The following is a 16,457-nucleotide window of genomic DNA, read 5'->3' on the forward strand; positions in this document are numbered from 1 at the left end:
GAGTTGATGAACTTCTAAACAATGGCAAGCCATCGACATTGATCTGAAGTTTAAGGCACATTCCACTGGTCAAGTTAATGCGAATATGCCTCTAGGGTCGACTCATCGACGCAGAATCCCAAAGTAGTGATATGTCCCACCAGCCTTCTCTTGGAGAGCCATTACTTCAGATCGTGTGGTCTTCAAAAGAGTCCGAGCATCTAATGGCAGCGATGGGTGATGGCACTTAAGAATTCGCAATAATTTGCTCAAAGCACTGTGTGTAACATTTTCTTCGAGTGCCCAGGTTGTCAATTTATCTTCTAAATCATTTATCTTTGTTTCACTCTCAGAATCAGAATCAGAATCAAAGATCAAATACTCATTAGACAAAATTGCCTCTAAATCTATCTCTTCGACATCACATGAAAAACCTTCAATGACTCCATCTTCATCAATGACTCCATCTTCATCAATGACACTATCTTCATCCAGAACATCAAATTCAGGCTGAATGGAATCCAATTGCTCTTTTACTCTTGCCCTGGATTTACGTTTCCACGTCCAGTATGATGGTTCACTTGCCATGCTTCAGATACAAAAAGAAAACAAAAGGAAAGGAAAGAAAACAAAAAGACAAGAAATCAGAATCACGCTCCCAAGTCCGAATCACGCCACGCCAAGTCTTTTACACAGTCATAAACTGTAAGAACACAGGAGCAGCAAACAGGATAATGGTAATTCATTCACTTAGTTTACCGAACATCTAGCTATGTCTACAAGAGTAATGAAGAATTCTGTGATGCGTCTTTTTAACTCCCAAATGACCTCACCAGAGCCTCTTGGTCGCAAGCGTGATTCCTAAAAAGACAGTTACAAGATACGAAAAATACCGACGGCACAACTAAAGCGATATTGAAAACACAAAAACTAATTTGTAAGCAATTAGCCTCCCGCCATGTTCTGAATGACATGTGTGGCCTCAACACACATGCCAATAGACCCCGCAGCCTCACCCCGAACAGCATGGATGGCCCCAACACACACACCGTCAGCCACGGAGGCAGCTCGCCGCTCTCGCATTTCAGCAAGGTCAGAGGATAGGTGAAACATGTCCTGAACTGAATCCACCTGCAAATTCTCTGCTTCTTTAAGCAACTCAACATAGGATGTTCTGGTCAGGCGATGCATAACTCTGGATCTCACAAATGGCTCTCTGCTAAGGGCATCCGCCACCACATTCTAAGGGCCTGGGATATACAAGATGTCAAAGTCAAAGGCCGCCAGCCTAGCCACCCAGCGTTGCTCACAAGCATCCAGCTTCGGCTTCGTCAAAACATACTAATTTGTTGAACTGGGGGAGGGAAAAAAATGTAGGCCCCAATTTGCTACAACTGGGAACAAAAAGATTGTATCAAGCCCCCATTTGTTATATCCCAGTCTATGGCTTGTGGGACATAACAACGTATTTGAGTTGAGAAAAATGGGCAGACAACAAAACGTAAAAGTAACATAAACAATGCATCCAAAGACACCCAAACGTTACAAAATCATATGAACAGCAACACCAGTTGGCATTGAAAAGGAGCAGCAGGGGGAAGCAGCCAGCTTACAAGTGCAAGAGACAGAAAGCCGGATATCGAAGATTGAAATAGAGGCCGGCAACACCTGTGCGCCAGTGTAGCCGATCAAGGCGGATTGGGCGACCCCGCCCAGACATCAATCCTGAACACACTGGGAGAGAAATAAATCATGGCCACGGCCTGGGCAGTCAGTCTTACTGCTCATCCAGCCTTGTCTTTAAAGCAAGTACCAAAAACAATTTTTCAAAAACTGCAAGGCACATCCAAAGCATTGTTTAGGCCACAGTTTCCTAACCACTGGGCTGGGGCTCACTAGTAGGCTGCGAAGTGCTATCGAGTGGGCCGCGAAGTTACGTTAAGTTAAGGGTGACTTTACAAGAACTGTTTTAGTCGAGAACAATGATTAAACACAATAGAAAATGGGTAAATTGATATAACAGACAGACTAGGGCTGCAGCTATCGATTCTTTTTGAAAGAGTATTGTTATGTCCCCTGCTAGGGGTCAGGGAACTGTAACAAAACTAAATAAAGCAAGGGCAAAACACGGCAGACAATGGTGGATAAATTTACTGATGCTCAGTTACAAAAAACTATAGGCCAAGCGAAAAATCAGTGCAACCATCCAAAAATACAAAAAAGACTGAAAAACACAGCGCTGTAACCTTAACCCCGACTGGGCGAAACCCTGGACCCTACTTACCTACCCCACAAAAATAAACTAAGCCTCAAATATCTTCGAAAGCTTACCAATTGAAAACTCACAAGGAGTCTCCCCCCGGATTTGCTTTCCAAAAACCCACTACCAAATCAAAGAAATAATCAAAAAGCTAACTTACCAGCGTTTCTCAGTTACAGAGCGCCTGCAAAACAGAGTTAGAAGCACGGAAAAAAGCGGACGGATGCACATTCAAAACTACAAAAAAGGCCTATTCAAAAGTGGCTGAGCCCCCCAAAAAGTTTGTCAAAAATCGGGTTAAAAAAATCGGACGAGCCCTCATTTTGTTATGTCCCCTGCTAGGGGTCAGGGAACTATAACAAAACTAAATAAAGCAAGGGCAAAACACGGCAGACAATGGTGGATAAATTTGAAAATAATCAATAATTTATTATAATTAAACTAAGCAAAAATTAACATTCAAAACAATATCAAGCAAAGGCCAGAAGGCCGCAAAAACGAAGCCTGAAGGCCAAAAATGAAGCCGCCCAATTTCCAGGCCTCAGAACGGTAGCGTTCTGCGAGGAACAAAAACGAGCCGGCCTCTGGAGTGACATCAACCAACACCTTTTATAGGGCTTGTCCAGCAATTAAGCCCCCTGCTGGAGTGTCTGAAAAATACAGAGACCGCAGGAACACAAACAGCTAGGGACGTAACAGTATTCTAGCGATTATTTCATCGATTAATCGGATAAAAAAATAATTTTGCGTTAAGTGCAATTTATTAATATGCACAACAAATGTCATGCTCTGAACTAACCCTAGTCACTTCAAAGTAAATTAATATATCCAGTCTTGGATTGTTTTACTTTTTTATAGGGCTTGTCCAGCAATTAAGCCCCCTGCCCTGTGAGTGTCTGAAAAATACAGAGACCGCTTAAGGAGGAACACAAACAGCTAGGGACGCTGACCGCCTGTGGGCAGTATTCTATGTCACATAATAAAGCCATTCTCCCCCACCCTGGATTATTTCATCACCCACCTGGAAAAAGAGATTAACCGGATAAAAAAATAATTTTGCAACTGGCTACTTCCTCTGTGCAATTTATTAATATGCACAACAAATGTCATGCTCTGAACTAACCCTAAGTGCAGGGACAACAACTAAGTAAATTAATATATCTGCAGCACCAAATTTTGCACATGCGAAGATTTGTGCATATGCAGCATTATTAGATCATATTCTTTGAGAGCATCCTCTCCAAATGTGCATATATTGGGCCATCGTGGTGCTTCATCTGATCTTTAGAGTTATCATTAATTAGAGACATGCAGAGGCTGCAACATTCAATTTGAACATACAGTATGTTAACAATAGGCTAGCCTTTATTGGCCTGGCCCTGTTTTGCTCTTATTTTTCATTATTAAGCCCTCTTATTTACTTATTTACTTATGTCTAGGTAAATTGGTAAAATATCTTGTCTTCATGGATAGTAAAATGTTGAGAACCCCTGGTTTAGAAATGTCATAAATAATTGTGATTTCATTGGCATGTAATTTTGACCTAAATTATGGTTATTGTTCCATTATTGAGCAAAGAATGGATGTTTGTGTCCTCGTGGGTTCGGACCCCCCTCTAACAAAATGGCTGAGTGTAGTATGAAGTTTACTTTTTTTTTTGATAAGTTGAGAGATGTTGAGAGATATGGATTAAAAAACATTTTTTTTAAAAAGTTTAAATTGGTTACCATTTCGCTAGACGCTTTGGCTAAAAAGGTGTCGGCCAAATCCGATGTACTGTAATTTTTATAACTAGAATCATGGGGTCGTGTGTGTGAACCTGGCGGGTCTGGGTTGCAAACAGGTACTGGCGGTGATGTACGGTGATGATAGGTCTCCTACAGCTATTTTACAAGACGAGCCCTCGGCGAGTGTGGATGTGACTCCTGGCCGTTCTGGTGTACAGCCCTGTGACGGTGGCAATGTTGGACATGACACGGCCCCTGATTACAATTTAGACCGTGATGCCATAGAACGCTTAGCGAATGAGGGAGGTGTTGTTGGTGATTACAGAGTTATAGCCAGGCCCCGTTTCAACAGTATGGAACTAAGTAGGCCGCTAAATTTTAGGGGCTTGCGTGATACTGACATGGCTTCATACATAGAACACTGTGACGCTTATCTTGAACGATATTGTGGATTTCTCAAGGAGATTAGGTGGGGAAAATGCAGTTATCAACATTGTGTTAAGGGGTGAAAGTCTTACTACCGCTGTACAGGCTAAATTGACAAATGAAAATGGTTATGCTTTGGACCGGTTGATTGAAGCTATTGAGAGGGTGTTACAGAGTAATACGATGCTCTTGGCCGATCAGAGTCTGGATCTCCTCGCCTCTATAGTGCGAAAGTGGAATCGGTGGTGGTTATAGGAAGCTGAAGGATTTGGCTCATGATGAGGTCATCAGGAAGAAAAAAATATGTTTGTTCACGCCTGTTAATGACTCAAACAATGCCTGTTTAGCTATTTGTCTGGCTCATTTTTTGAACCCTGATGCCACAGCCGATAGATTATTGAGCTGGGGCTGACATGCATGAGCATGTGGGGTTCACCTCCAGCAGCAAATAGGTTTTGCTGATGTGGCCGTGTTTGAGGACATGTACGATGTTAAAATTGTGGTCTTTTACCGAACCCCCTACATGAGTTGCTGACGTATCAGACTAGGGTGACACCCAACCCTAAGAAAACTGTTTATCTGTACCTCCATGACAATAATTACCACCGGATTTTGCGCCCCAATACATTCCTGGGGGAAGGTCACTTTTGTGGTTTTTGCTACCGTGGCTACAGTAGTAAACGTGATCACGCGTGTAAATACAGCTGTGATGTATGCAACGATGTGAATTGCCACAAAAATAAAGGACCATCAGTATACTGCCGGGATTGTATGCGATACTGCAAATCAGCTTACTGCCATTCCAGACACAAACAACCCGCGCCCACTGGGGTTATAGGCAGAATGGTGGTCCCATGTGATGTCACTAAGTACTGCAAAAAGTGTAACAGACGATATCATGTTAGCATGAATAAGAAAAACCCCCACAGATGCTCACCCATGCGTTGTCCTCACTGTAAAGCCAATTTGGTGCCTGGTGATAACCATAGCTGTTTCATTCAACCCTTCAAGCCGGAAGAGACAGAGCCCAAGTATATCTTTTTCGATTTAGAAACACGATTTGAAAATGGTAAACACCAGGCTAATTTTGCTGCTGCCATGACTTTCAAAGGGGGGTCTTTTGAGGCCGAGGGTAGTAGTTGCGTGTTTATGATGTTGAGCCACTTCAGACGGTCTACATATAAGGGCTACACATGGATGGCCCACAATGCATCAGGGTTTGATAATATCATTTTACTGGAGCATTTCACCAAGCTAGGGGTTACGCCCAAAATAATCATGACTGGATGCAGATTAATTTTCATGTATGATGAGATCTTTAAACAGCGGTTCATTGACAGCTATTCGTTCATCCCCATGCGTTTGGCTAAGACAACTGCGGCCTTAAATCTGAACACCGGTGAGAAAGGGTACTTCCCACACAAATTTAACACAGCAGTGAACAACTACTATAGGGGCCCCTATCCAGACCGTGAGTACTATGGGTACGACACCATGTCCAATAAAGACAGAGCTGACTTTGACACATGGTATAGCGAAGCATCCAAAGGCGTATTTGATTTTCAGAAAGAGCTACGATCTTACGGGGTTCATGATGTTGTGCTACTGAGGGACGCGTGCATGAAATACCGCGAGACGTTCATGGGCTGTACTGGTGTAGACCCATTCACTCAGACTACATTAGCATCCTGCTGCATGGCTGTCTACAAGGCGCGCTTCCTGCAACGAGACACAATAGCACTCACACACAACAATGCCTATGTTAACCAACATAAGGCGTACTCCAACTCCTCTATCCAATGGTTGGAATATGTGAATGATAGTAGAGATATGGTTGTACAACATGCTTTGAAAGGTGGCGAGGTGCAAGTAGGTCAGTACTACCTCGACGGCTATTATGAAAAAAAATGGTGTCAAACATGCACTGAATTTAATGGTTGTTTTCATCATGGCCATGATTGCCGCTACAATCCAGACCATATACACCCCCTGTTAAATATCCCTTACGGGGATGTGAGGAGACATTTTGATGATAAGGTGACATACCTTACCAAGACCAAAGGGTTTAGGGTCGAAGTGATGTGGGAATGTGAGTGGAACCAGGCTAAGCAGCGTGACCCTGATGTTAAGAGATTCATGGCCACATACGTACACCCTGAGCGTTTAAATCCTCGTGATTCTCTTAACGGTGGAAGAACAGATGCCTACAATCTTTACCGCAAAGCTGGTGAGGGTGAGAAAATTCACTACGTTGATTTCACATCCCTATACCCGGCATGTCAGAGCAAGTGTGAGTACCCCATCCACAACCCCAGATCATAGTGGAAGATTTTCAGCCACTTGAAAATTATTACGGGTTGATCAAAGCTACAGTCTCTCCACCTAGGGGCTTACTACACCCTGTGCTGCCATACCGCTGCAACGGCAAATTGATGTTCCCCCTCTGCAGGACTTGTGCTGTAGAAGAGAATCAGACCAGCCCCTGTGAGCACAGTGATGATGAGCGCTCCATTTCGGGGTGTTGGGTTAGTCTTGAGCTGATGAAGGCTATTGAAAAGGGCTACATTGTTACCAAGGTTGATGAGGTCTGGCATTTTTCTCAGAGATCTGACACATTGTTTTCAGACTATGTGAAGACATTTCTCCAATGCAAGCAGGAAGCTAGCGGATACCCTGCCCATGCAGTGACTGATGAGGCTAAAGAGGCCTACATCGAGGACTATTATGAGAAGGAGGGGATTAGGCTGAATCCTGATAAGATCTGTTTGAACCCAGCCGTAAGGCAAATAAACAAGTTGTTGCTCAACAGCCTCTGGGGTCGCTTCTCTATGAGAGAGAATTTGCCCACCACCGAAATGGTGAAAGACCCCGAGCATTTTGCCAGATACATTTTTGGTTGTGAATATGATGTCACACACTTTTCATTTGTGTCTGATGATGTGGCCTTAGTCCAATGGCGACATGTTGAGGGGAGTTGTGTACAGACCTCAAACATTAATGTGTTTGTGGGTGCATTCACCACCGCTCATGCTCGCCTTAAATTGTACGAGCTTATGGACAAATTGGGTGAGCGCCTTTTGTACACAGATACTGACAGTGCGGTTTATGTCTCAAAGGATGGCGATTGGGAGCCGCCGCTGGGGCCCTATTTAGGGGATCTCACAAATGAGCTGGATGATGGTGACTACATCACAGAATTCTGTTCAGCCGGACCGAAGACTTATGGCTATCGTGACAGCCCGGGTAAAACCTGTATGAAGGCATATAAAGGCGCCACGCTTTTAATGCAGAGAATTCAAAACTGATCAGATTGGACACCCTCATTGGCCTTGTTGATCATTATGTGACTGACAGAGATAGTACACGACACATACGGGCTCGAACTGATAATATTGTGCGTAACAAGAAACATCTCATTCTAAAAAACAAAACTGGTGAGAAGAGGTTCAGGGTTGTTTACAACAAGAGGGTGCTACTACCCGACTACACAACTAGGCCATACGGATACTAAGGGGTATATGTCTATCATGGATAAATATAACACTGGCTTAAAAGAGGCCCCTGTATACGATTTCAGACTACAGCATCCATTTTCTTGTGTGATAAGCGGGCCTTCTAATTCTGGCAAGACATTTTTTGTAAAACAGTTGATAGCCAATATCGACACCCTTATTAGTGATGCAATTGAAAATATAGTGTATATTTATGATTGTTGGCAACCACTTTATGACGAATTGTTAAAGCTGAGAGATGTCAAATTTATTCAAGGAATACCTAACGCTCTAGATGATGATGAGTTATTACCCATATCAAAAACTAACCTGCTAATTATTGATGATGTGATGAAAGATGCCAGCAATAATACAGAAATAGAGAAGGTGTTCACACAGTATGTACATCATCGTAATCTTAGTGCCATTTACATGGTTCAGAATCTGTTCTTTCAGGGGAAATCTAGCAGAACAATCAGTTTGAACACTAATTATCTAATTGTTTTCAAAAACCCTAGAGATAACAACCAAATCAGTGTATTAGCGAGACAGATGTACCCCGGTAACACAAAATTCTTTCTTGAATCTTTTAAAAATGCCACTGAGAAACCCTACGGATATTTGTTGATTGACTATAAACCAAAAACCCCAGATTTGTACCGCCTCAGAACAGATTTGCTTTTGGAGCATCAGGCTGTCTATGTGCCGAAGAAAACAAACTGAGACACAGATATGTCTGAGAGAATCGGTAGAAATTTGCCTCTTTTGAGGCGTTTACTTAAAGCTAAACCGCCCCAGAGACGTGTCATTTTACATTCTGCGTCAGATGAGTTAATCTTAGCTCTCTGCGAGGTGACACTGAATATTCTTTCGTGGTACTATACCCTTAACAGCTATACAATATAAAAAACTACGTAAAAATAAGATTTTGATAAAGTTACTGGCTGACAAGAAAATTGGCCTACGCACAAAGAGACGCACTATTAACCAGAAAGGTGGATTTCTCCTGCCCCTCTTGAGTGTTGCTCTGCCGTTCATAACCAGTCTGTTTACATCAAGACAGAGTTAGAAGTAATGGAGTACGCTGAGAAAATGTATCTGGTACCACAAAGACAATTGGACCGTTTAAAAAATGATGTCGTAACTACCCCACTGCGCCAGTCTGTTGAAAACGAGTTGGAAGTAGCTATGAAAAATGTTTTGAGTAAAACACACCTGACCCCTCATGAGAAGGCCCTGCATTATACGTCATTATTACAGAGATATTTGGCCCTGGTTAAACAGGGGGACCTTGAGACGAACACACTGACACTGAGTTTACCACTGCAGTCATCATCCGATGATGTGTCACAGAGTTTAGCAGTACAGGCTACGCCCCCCACTTTTGAGAACAATCAGGTAGCCTCTGAGGTTTTAAAAAATGTACCCCTGAGAAGCAAAAGGAATGCTGAGTATATATTAGCAAAGATGTACAACTCTCAAGGCATAGCATCGTGGGACGATTCTGGGTCTTTTGTTTTTAATGGCACAACCATTCCAGGTACGCATGTGTTTGATCTGGTAAAAAGTATCACCGGGCCACAAGCTGTGAGCCATCGCAGGCGACCTCAAGGATGGCATGAATTTCTGAGGGCTATTGCTATGCTAAACATCCCTCTTTCTACAATACCAAATAGACTAGTTAAAGATTCAATCACAGCACTGAAAAGAAATAGTACACCTACTCATACACCAGTTAGAGCGGTATCAGAATCCCCTGGTTTTTCAACACCTCAATTAGATGCAACAGCATGGCTTGAATTTTAGAAAATCTTGTAATGATTACTATGCATTGCTTATGTCTAATGTTCACAGATGTTGTAATATTTTGTAAATTGTAATTTTTCTGCTTTGTTTTTCTTATGTTTATAATGTTTTATAAGGTTGTATGACTTTTGATACAGGTATGACTTATAATGTGTGTATTTCTATCCTTTTGTTTTTCAATAAAAACACCCAACTCTGAAATGTCATTTGACATGTTTATTTATTATGAAGCCTTTTCAACACTTTTTTAGATACTTATCATTGATCTGTGCATGCTGCACACATGTGAATATATTACACATGCATTTACAACCTTGTAATTTTTTCACAATTAATGACACCATATTATCATTTCTATTTAAATTTTCAGAATATTTAAGCATCACATCTTCATAGCATAACCCTCTCAACATATGATACAGAAAGAAAACACAATGTTGACCACATGTGATAGACGTAAAGTCTTGCACCTGCTGGTTTGAATATAGCAGACGTTTACCCATGTTTTTCAGAAATGTGTATATGCTTGGAGGAAATATATCACTGTCTGGACGGTTCCCGAAGCTGTCGAAGAAACACACATCACCTTCTTCAGTTATGTACGTAGCTAACCAGTGTTCACCAGGTTGGTCTGAATTATGTGTATTAATTATCACAGAGGCTGGTAAATGATACACGGGTGTTTTAGGTAGTTGATCACAAGCCAATACCCCTAGAAAATGTGTATTTTTGGATATATTATCCATAATAGTCGATAATTCAACAGTATTCATGATCTTTCAGTAGTAGTCCATCAAAATCTGTCTTCGATTAGACACCTCAATTATACTGTCAAATACCGCATACACAATCAAATTTATTGTATTCGGCAACGGTTGTCTGAACCGAACTTCCAAACGGATATTGCCTGACTTTATTAATGACAGATGCTGGCCACACTCCTCGTCAGGCGTTAAATTAAAAGCAAAAATACTGTAACCGGACAAGTAATCCTGACGATTTATGACCAGTGCTTTGTTTTTCAGATGTCTTCCTGTGGATAACACCAATTGGTAAAACTCCCGTACGGCAGACGCTTCATTAAATTTCGGCTGTAGCGGCTTAGACGGGTATTGTTGTCCATCTACATAAACGGCTAGGAATTCCAGATCATAATGTTTAAACGCATAAGGATTTTTTGTGTATGATCCAGTATGGGCATCATTATCGACCATTGCTAATATGATGGATTTTGGTAACGCCCCCAGAAATAGGTTTTCCTGATTAGCCACCCGCGTACCAGCGGGTATTGAGAAATTTTTTAGACATACTCTATCAATAGGGTATTTAGCAGTGGTGGACTGCAATGCTTGCGCATGACCCAGTCTCACAGCCGGAGATACAGAAACTTTCTTCACAAAAAGACTTGCTGAAAGAATGTTGATTTTGTATGCTACAGCATCACTGCGCATTAAACAGAATTCATCCTTCGCTCTAGTTAGTCTTATTTTGATATCAATTCCGTTTAACATCAATTTTTCTTGAAAAAATATGTCGCTGTGGATTGGAGCTAACAATTCTACAACATTACTCGATTCAGAAAATGCAGCTCTCTTTGTGAGACCTTCGTTGGCCCCTCCAGGATCCCCGACATCCATATGGCCTGCTGTATCTTTGTAAAACAGCCCCGCAGAGAAAATGGTCTCCAGGGCCTCACGGTCATAATTCAATAGACAATCTATAATACAGCGGTATGGATAGGTGTTTGAGCTCTGCGATATGAGCCGATCCCCCAGTGTTATGTCGACCTGAGAGAAGATTGAGCCGCCAGGGTAGTTTATCAAACCCACAGGCGCCCCCGCTGGTAGGTCCGCCCCGTTGGGTAAGGTGATTTTTAACCTTGTATACAGTAGCGAATTATTCAAATCAATATAGTCTTGACCATTTCCCGCGACAAAAAACTCCAGGGGTCCTGTGTCTGACAGAGCTGATATGGGAGGTATCTCAACATAGGTGTTTTTCTCTATAGCCGTTTGAGTCATAGGCACTGTAAAAAGATCCAACTCAGATTTGACACACTCCGCCGACATGCCGTGTATCAGAGCCATGGTTAGAATATGGATTTACGCCTCTTTTTAGCAGGTCTACTCCCCCGGTGTTTACTCTGAGCCTTCCTTTTCGACACTGATCTTTTCTTAGCCTTTACATTGTTTTTCTTTGTGTATCTTCCTCTTCTCACACCTGGCGGTCGTTTCATGTGTCTACGTTGCATTACTAACACCCCCGACCCCTCTTGACTGTTGTGGGCTTGCATGACGTTGCTCACCACATCACTGACGATATTTTTAGCTGCCGCTTTTAAATGCGGTTTAGCGATTCCAATACCCCTACGCAATAGAGGCATAGCCATTCTGTACAGACCTTTTAGGAGCGATCCCAAGCCGAATCCACCATACATGACAGGGCCCCCAGCGAACCCATCAATATGGCCACCCGCCTGGTTTTGATAATATGTAACATAACGATGTGGGTCCGCGTAGGGATTAAATTCTTTCATTTTTAAATTCTTGGAAGTTGTTTTACTGGTCTGAAATGGAGTTTTGTAATCACTTTGCCGTACTTGAATGACACGTTGTGGTTTTGATCACTTTTCACCTCTATGGTAATGTCGTCAATGTGTGATTTAGACACACGTGCGTAGTGTGGTTTGTCGTAGCCGATTGTGACTATATTTTTGGTCTCCCCCGTTATTTCTACACATCGCAGGAGTGGTACATAATAGTCACCTACAACTTGGTGGTCTATAATGTCTGTATAGACAAACAATGTATATTCCCCGCCATACAAATCAGCAATGTGGGGGGCGTATCTACCGACGCTCCCGGGGGGTACCGCGAATGGAATCATATCTTCAAAACCTAGAATCCTGGCTAGCTTCCCTCGGAATGTTAGCGAAACATCACTTTCGGATGATGTCACACGGACTTTGTGAAGTAGTTCATCATAGGTAAACTGTATATGAGACCCGACACTATTGATTTCTGCTATGATATCAGCAATGCTATTGTAGAAAGCTTCACGAAGTTCACCAACAATAAGGATGTTAGTAGCTGTATCGGTAATTGTGAATTTTGAATGTTTTTTGTGAAATGGAACCCATGTTTTGGGGTACATGAACTCAATTAAAGCGACCTCCCAAGCCCCCCTTAGTGTTAGTGTTTTTGCCAGTTTAGTTCTGTAGCTGGATATTCTGTTGTCAGGATAAATATCGCGGCACGCATTGCTTGGTAAAGTCACATAAAACCCTTCGTCCTCCATGATGTCGCCGGTGTGAATAAGGATATGTATGTTGTGTTGTGATTTAAAAGACATTTTTTAAGCATCAACCACATCTTTTGCGGGGACCCACGAGTTAAATTTTGATGGCCAACCTAACCATTTTACCAATACCATACGCGTCCTACCCACTCTTTTGCTTTCCAAAATCTTTTCCACTTTGAAGGCCTTATCCCTGTTTATGAGGATTTTCTGCAACTCCTCTTCATAAAAGGTACCTTCTAACATGTCTCCATCATAGTCTTTCAACCTGTAAACAGGAGGGTTTTTGATGTACACACTCTGCTATGGTGAAAAACTCACGTGTGTAGTTTTCCTCATACCCCTTTGTGAATGCACCTCTGACCTTAGATACTCTAACAAGCTCTCCTATTTTGTATTTGAACACAGATTTTTTGGCAGCTCCCGTCTTTACACCATACAGGTTTTTAAAGACCACATTTTCATTTTCTTTTGTCACATCCACAGGTCTCATTTTGATACTACGATGGTAACTGTTATTATAAGATGATACCATATCAGGTAAGACGTCACAGTAGCGTTTAGAGTTGGCGGCTGTTAGATAACGCCACATTCTTGATTTAATAGTTCTGTTGAATCGGCTCCACGACACTAGCTTTTAATTCACTCCCAGTGGCTTAAAATGATGAATGTTGTTTTTATTCACGATCCTCTGGAAATGCTGGTTAAAAATTCTTTCCCACGGTCAGTTTGCAACTTCTGGGGTATAATGACCCTCTTCTATGATTGATTCAAAAGCAGCGGCAACCGCCATCCCTGATTTGTTTTTTTTAAAATACGCACCCATGCATATTTGCTAAAGACATCTATACACGCCAGCATATATTTAGCATGGTCATTCTCCCTGGAGTATATGGACATGTCAACCAGATCCGCTTTGAAATTGCCTGTTGATACCATACACAATCACCCTATTCCTTTTGTAGTTGACGCATAGGTTTATGAAGCGTGTAATGATCATCCCCCCTGATAACCATTCAGCAACATCCTTATCGGACAGATGTACCCCTGTTTTTTTAAAGGCAGCTTCTTTTAATCTAGTTATACCCCCATATGAACCCTCACTTGAAGGTGTGTAGTAGATTGTATTTAGAACCTCCTCCATGACTCCCTCCATACAACTAATGACAGACCATGATGTGCATTCACAATCTTTTATTTGACAAGCAGGACTTACATATCCATCATGGGTAGAGAATCAAGGTAGTTTAAAAATTTAACACACACATCAAAGTCCTTAGCAACCAGAAATTCCACTAGGCTATTCACAACCTCATAGACATCCACAGACTCATTCTTACTTTGTTTGATGACACATACATCAGTTACATATGTACAAAGAGCTACGATATGCCCTATCTTGAAAAACCCTTGCCGAATCATACACATGTTCTCTAAAATTTCATGCACTGTTACATGATACGCCTTGTTAACGGAGGATCCCATATTCAGTAGATCGGACCATTCTTCAGACAATGATCTAGCAAGCGTCATTTGATTTTTTAAGGCTTTAAAATGATGGTAAGGTACAGCAATATCAGTTGCATAACATGTAGATTCGTCTGCTATGACATTACACAGTAAGGCTGTTAGCTCATATTTCACACGCTCTTTTGGTGGGCCTGAACCACAGCACCAATTCCCCATTACCGTTAATTGTCCCAATATGTCAGAGTTTCAAGAATAATGTTTGTATCACAATCCTGTATGTGATTTTCCTTGAAAGTGTGTAAATACCCACAGATGTATGGTTCCCCTGTTAATTGTGTAGGCGATAGCTTCTACAGACCCCCAAATTTTTGGGGATGGGTCTGATAGCCGTAATGTCCCAATAGATGATTCACGCTTTGCAGTAGTGGTCTTTTGTATAGCCGATGTTTTATATCCTCAACATTTGTTTGGAAGTAGTACGCATCTGGTTCAAAGAGGCAAGAATGTTGAATCTGGCTGGGGTGGTTTACTTGACATCCAAAACAGTCCTCCTGTAACTTCTGCGTGATGATGTGTTGCAGTGTAATACACACACAGGCCTTGATAAGTCCAAGAGGTAGCTCTGCCAAACAACCAACAAGGTCTTCACCAGTAGCTTTAGAAGTCCCGGTTCCATCTGCTGATGATACAGGGTTTAATGACACACCAATCTCTAAGTCTTCTGAACAATCCATCATGCCCACCCCACCACAGGTATTTTGAAAGTATACACACGTATCAGTCATCTTAACATCTGTTGAAGGCATCACGACAGTTCTGAAGCGTCGATGATCCGGCTGGTGTGATCGTATACAACCACTAACCATTCAAGGGGTGTAGTCTGGAGGGCGGCGACTTCTCCGCTACCCAATCATGTGTGACCTCTCCTTTATCTTCAGAGTCGTTTTTGTTACCGGTAGGAGGTACACCCACAGGGGCGTCATCATCCACAAGATGGCATTCTCTAACATCCTCTTTATCATCCGTCAAAGTTAGCATCGCAAATCTCTCACACAAGTAATCCATGTCATAATGTATCATTTCTTGTTCAATTACTGATTCCTCTTGATAAAACATACTTCTTGAACTTTGATCCACACCATCAGGCCAAACATACGCTTCAGTCATTTCAACTTCATCCACATATAGAGACATTGTATGATGTTCACAACAGCTCTGAGAGTAAAGGAACCCTTCGTATGAAAACCTCTTTTTAAGCTTCATGAACGAGGGGGCGCTGATTCCGGAGCGGCTTCTTCACAATGGTTGGCCAGTTCCAGATCATCTTGGCACGTCTGGAAGAGACACGCCTTGACGCCCTGGTATCTTTCCTAGGGATGGGAAGTCTGACACCGAGGCACCGAAGCTCGTATCACTTCCGCGAAGCAATCTGCTTCGGCACAATGTATCGGGAGCCGTATCAAAGTTGTAAGGTCCATTGACTGATGACGTCACGAAGCTTTCGGACGCCACTGAAAAGTTTAAATGGGACATTTGACACAGGGGCACCGGTGCTTGTATCAAACCCCTAAAGCGTTACGGGTTTGATAAACCTTTAAAGTCCCCAACACATGTATTGTTGCACAAGCACCCTTCTAAAATTGTAGCCCTACACAAGGACTTCACAATCCCCATTGTACACAATGCCCCATGTTTTCACAATGCCCTTTATATGTTTTCTGTTATCTGACACTATTGTGGTCATCTACAGCAATTAGCCTACGTTATTTTGCCATTAGTTTTTGCAAAACATCAAATGAAGTCTTAAACACAACCACAATAGAGAAGCATGCAATATCAAATAATGCTAACTCATGGCAATTATGAACATGGCGGGATTTGAACCGCGGTCGTGCGTGCGGTATACGAACACGCTACCACCCTCCCAAGGCCATTTTAAGATTTTCATGGAAACATAGTATTATTTAAAACCAAGCACATTACATTTTCAATTCAAACTAG

The sequence above is a fragment of the Alosa alosa genome, chromosome 2, assembly GCF_017589495.1.
Source record: "Alosa alosa isolate M-15738 ecotype Scorff River chromosome 2, AALO_Geno_1.1, whole genome shotgun sequence".
In the NCBI taxonomy this organism is placed as follows: domain Eukaryota; kingdom Metazoa; phylum Chordata; class Actinopteri; order Clupeiformes; family Clupeidae; genus Alosa; species Alosa alosa.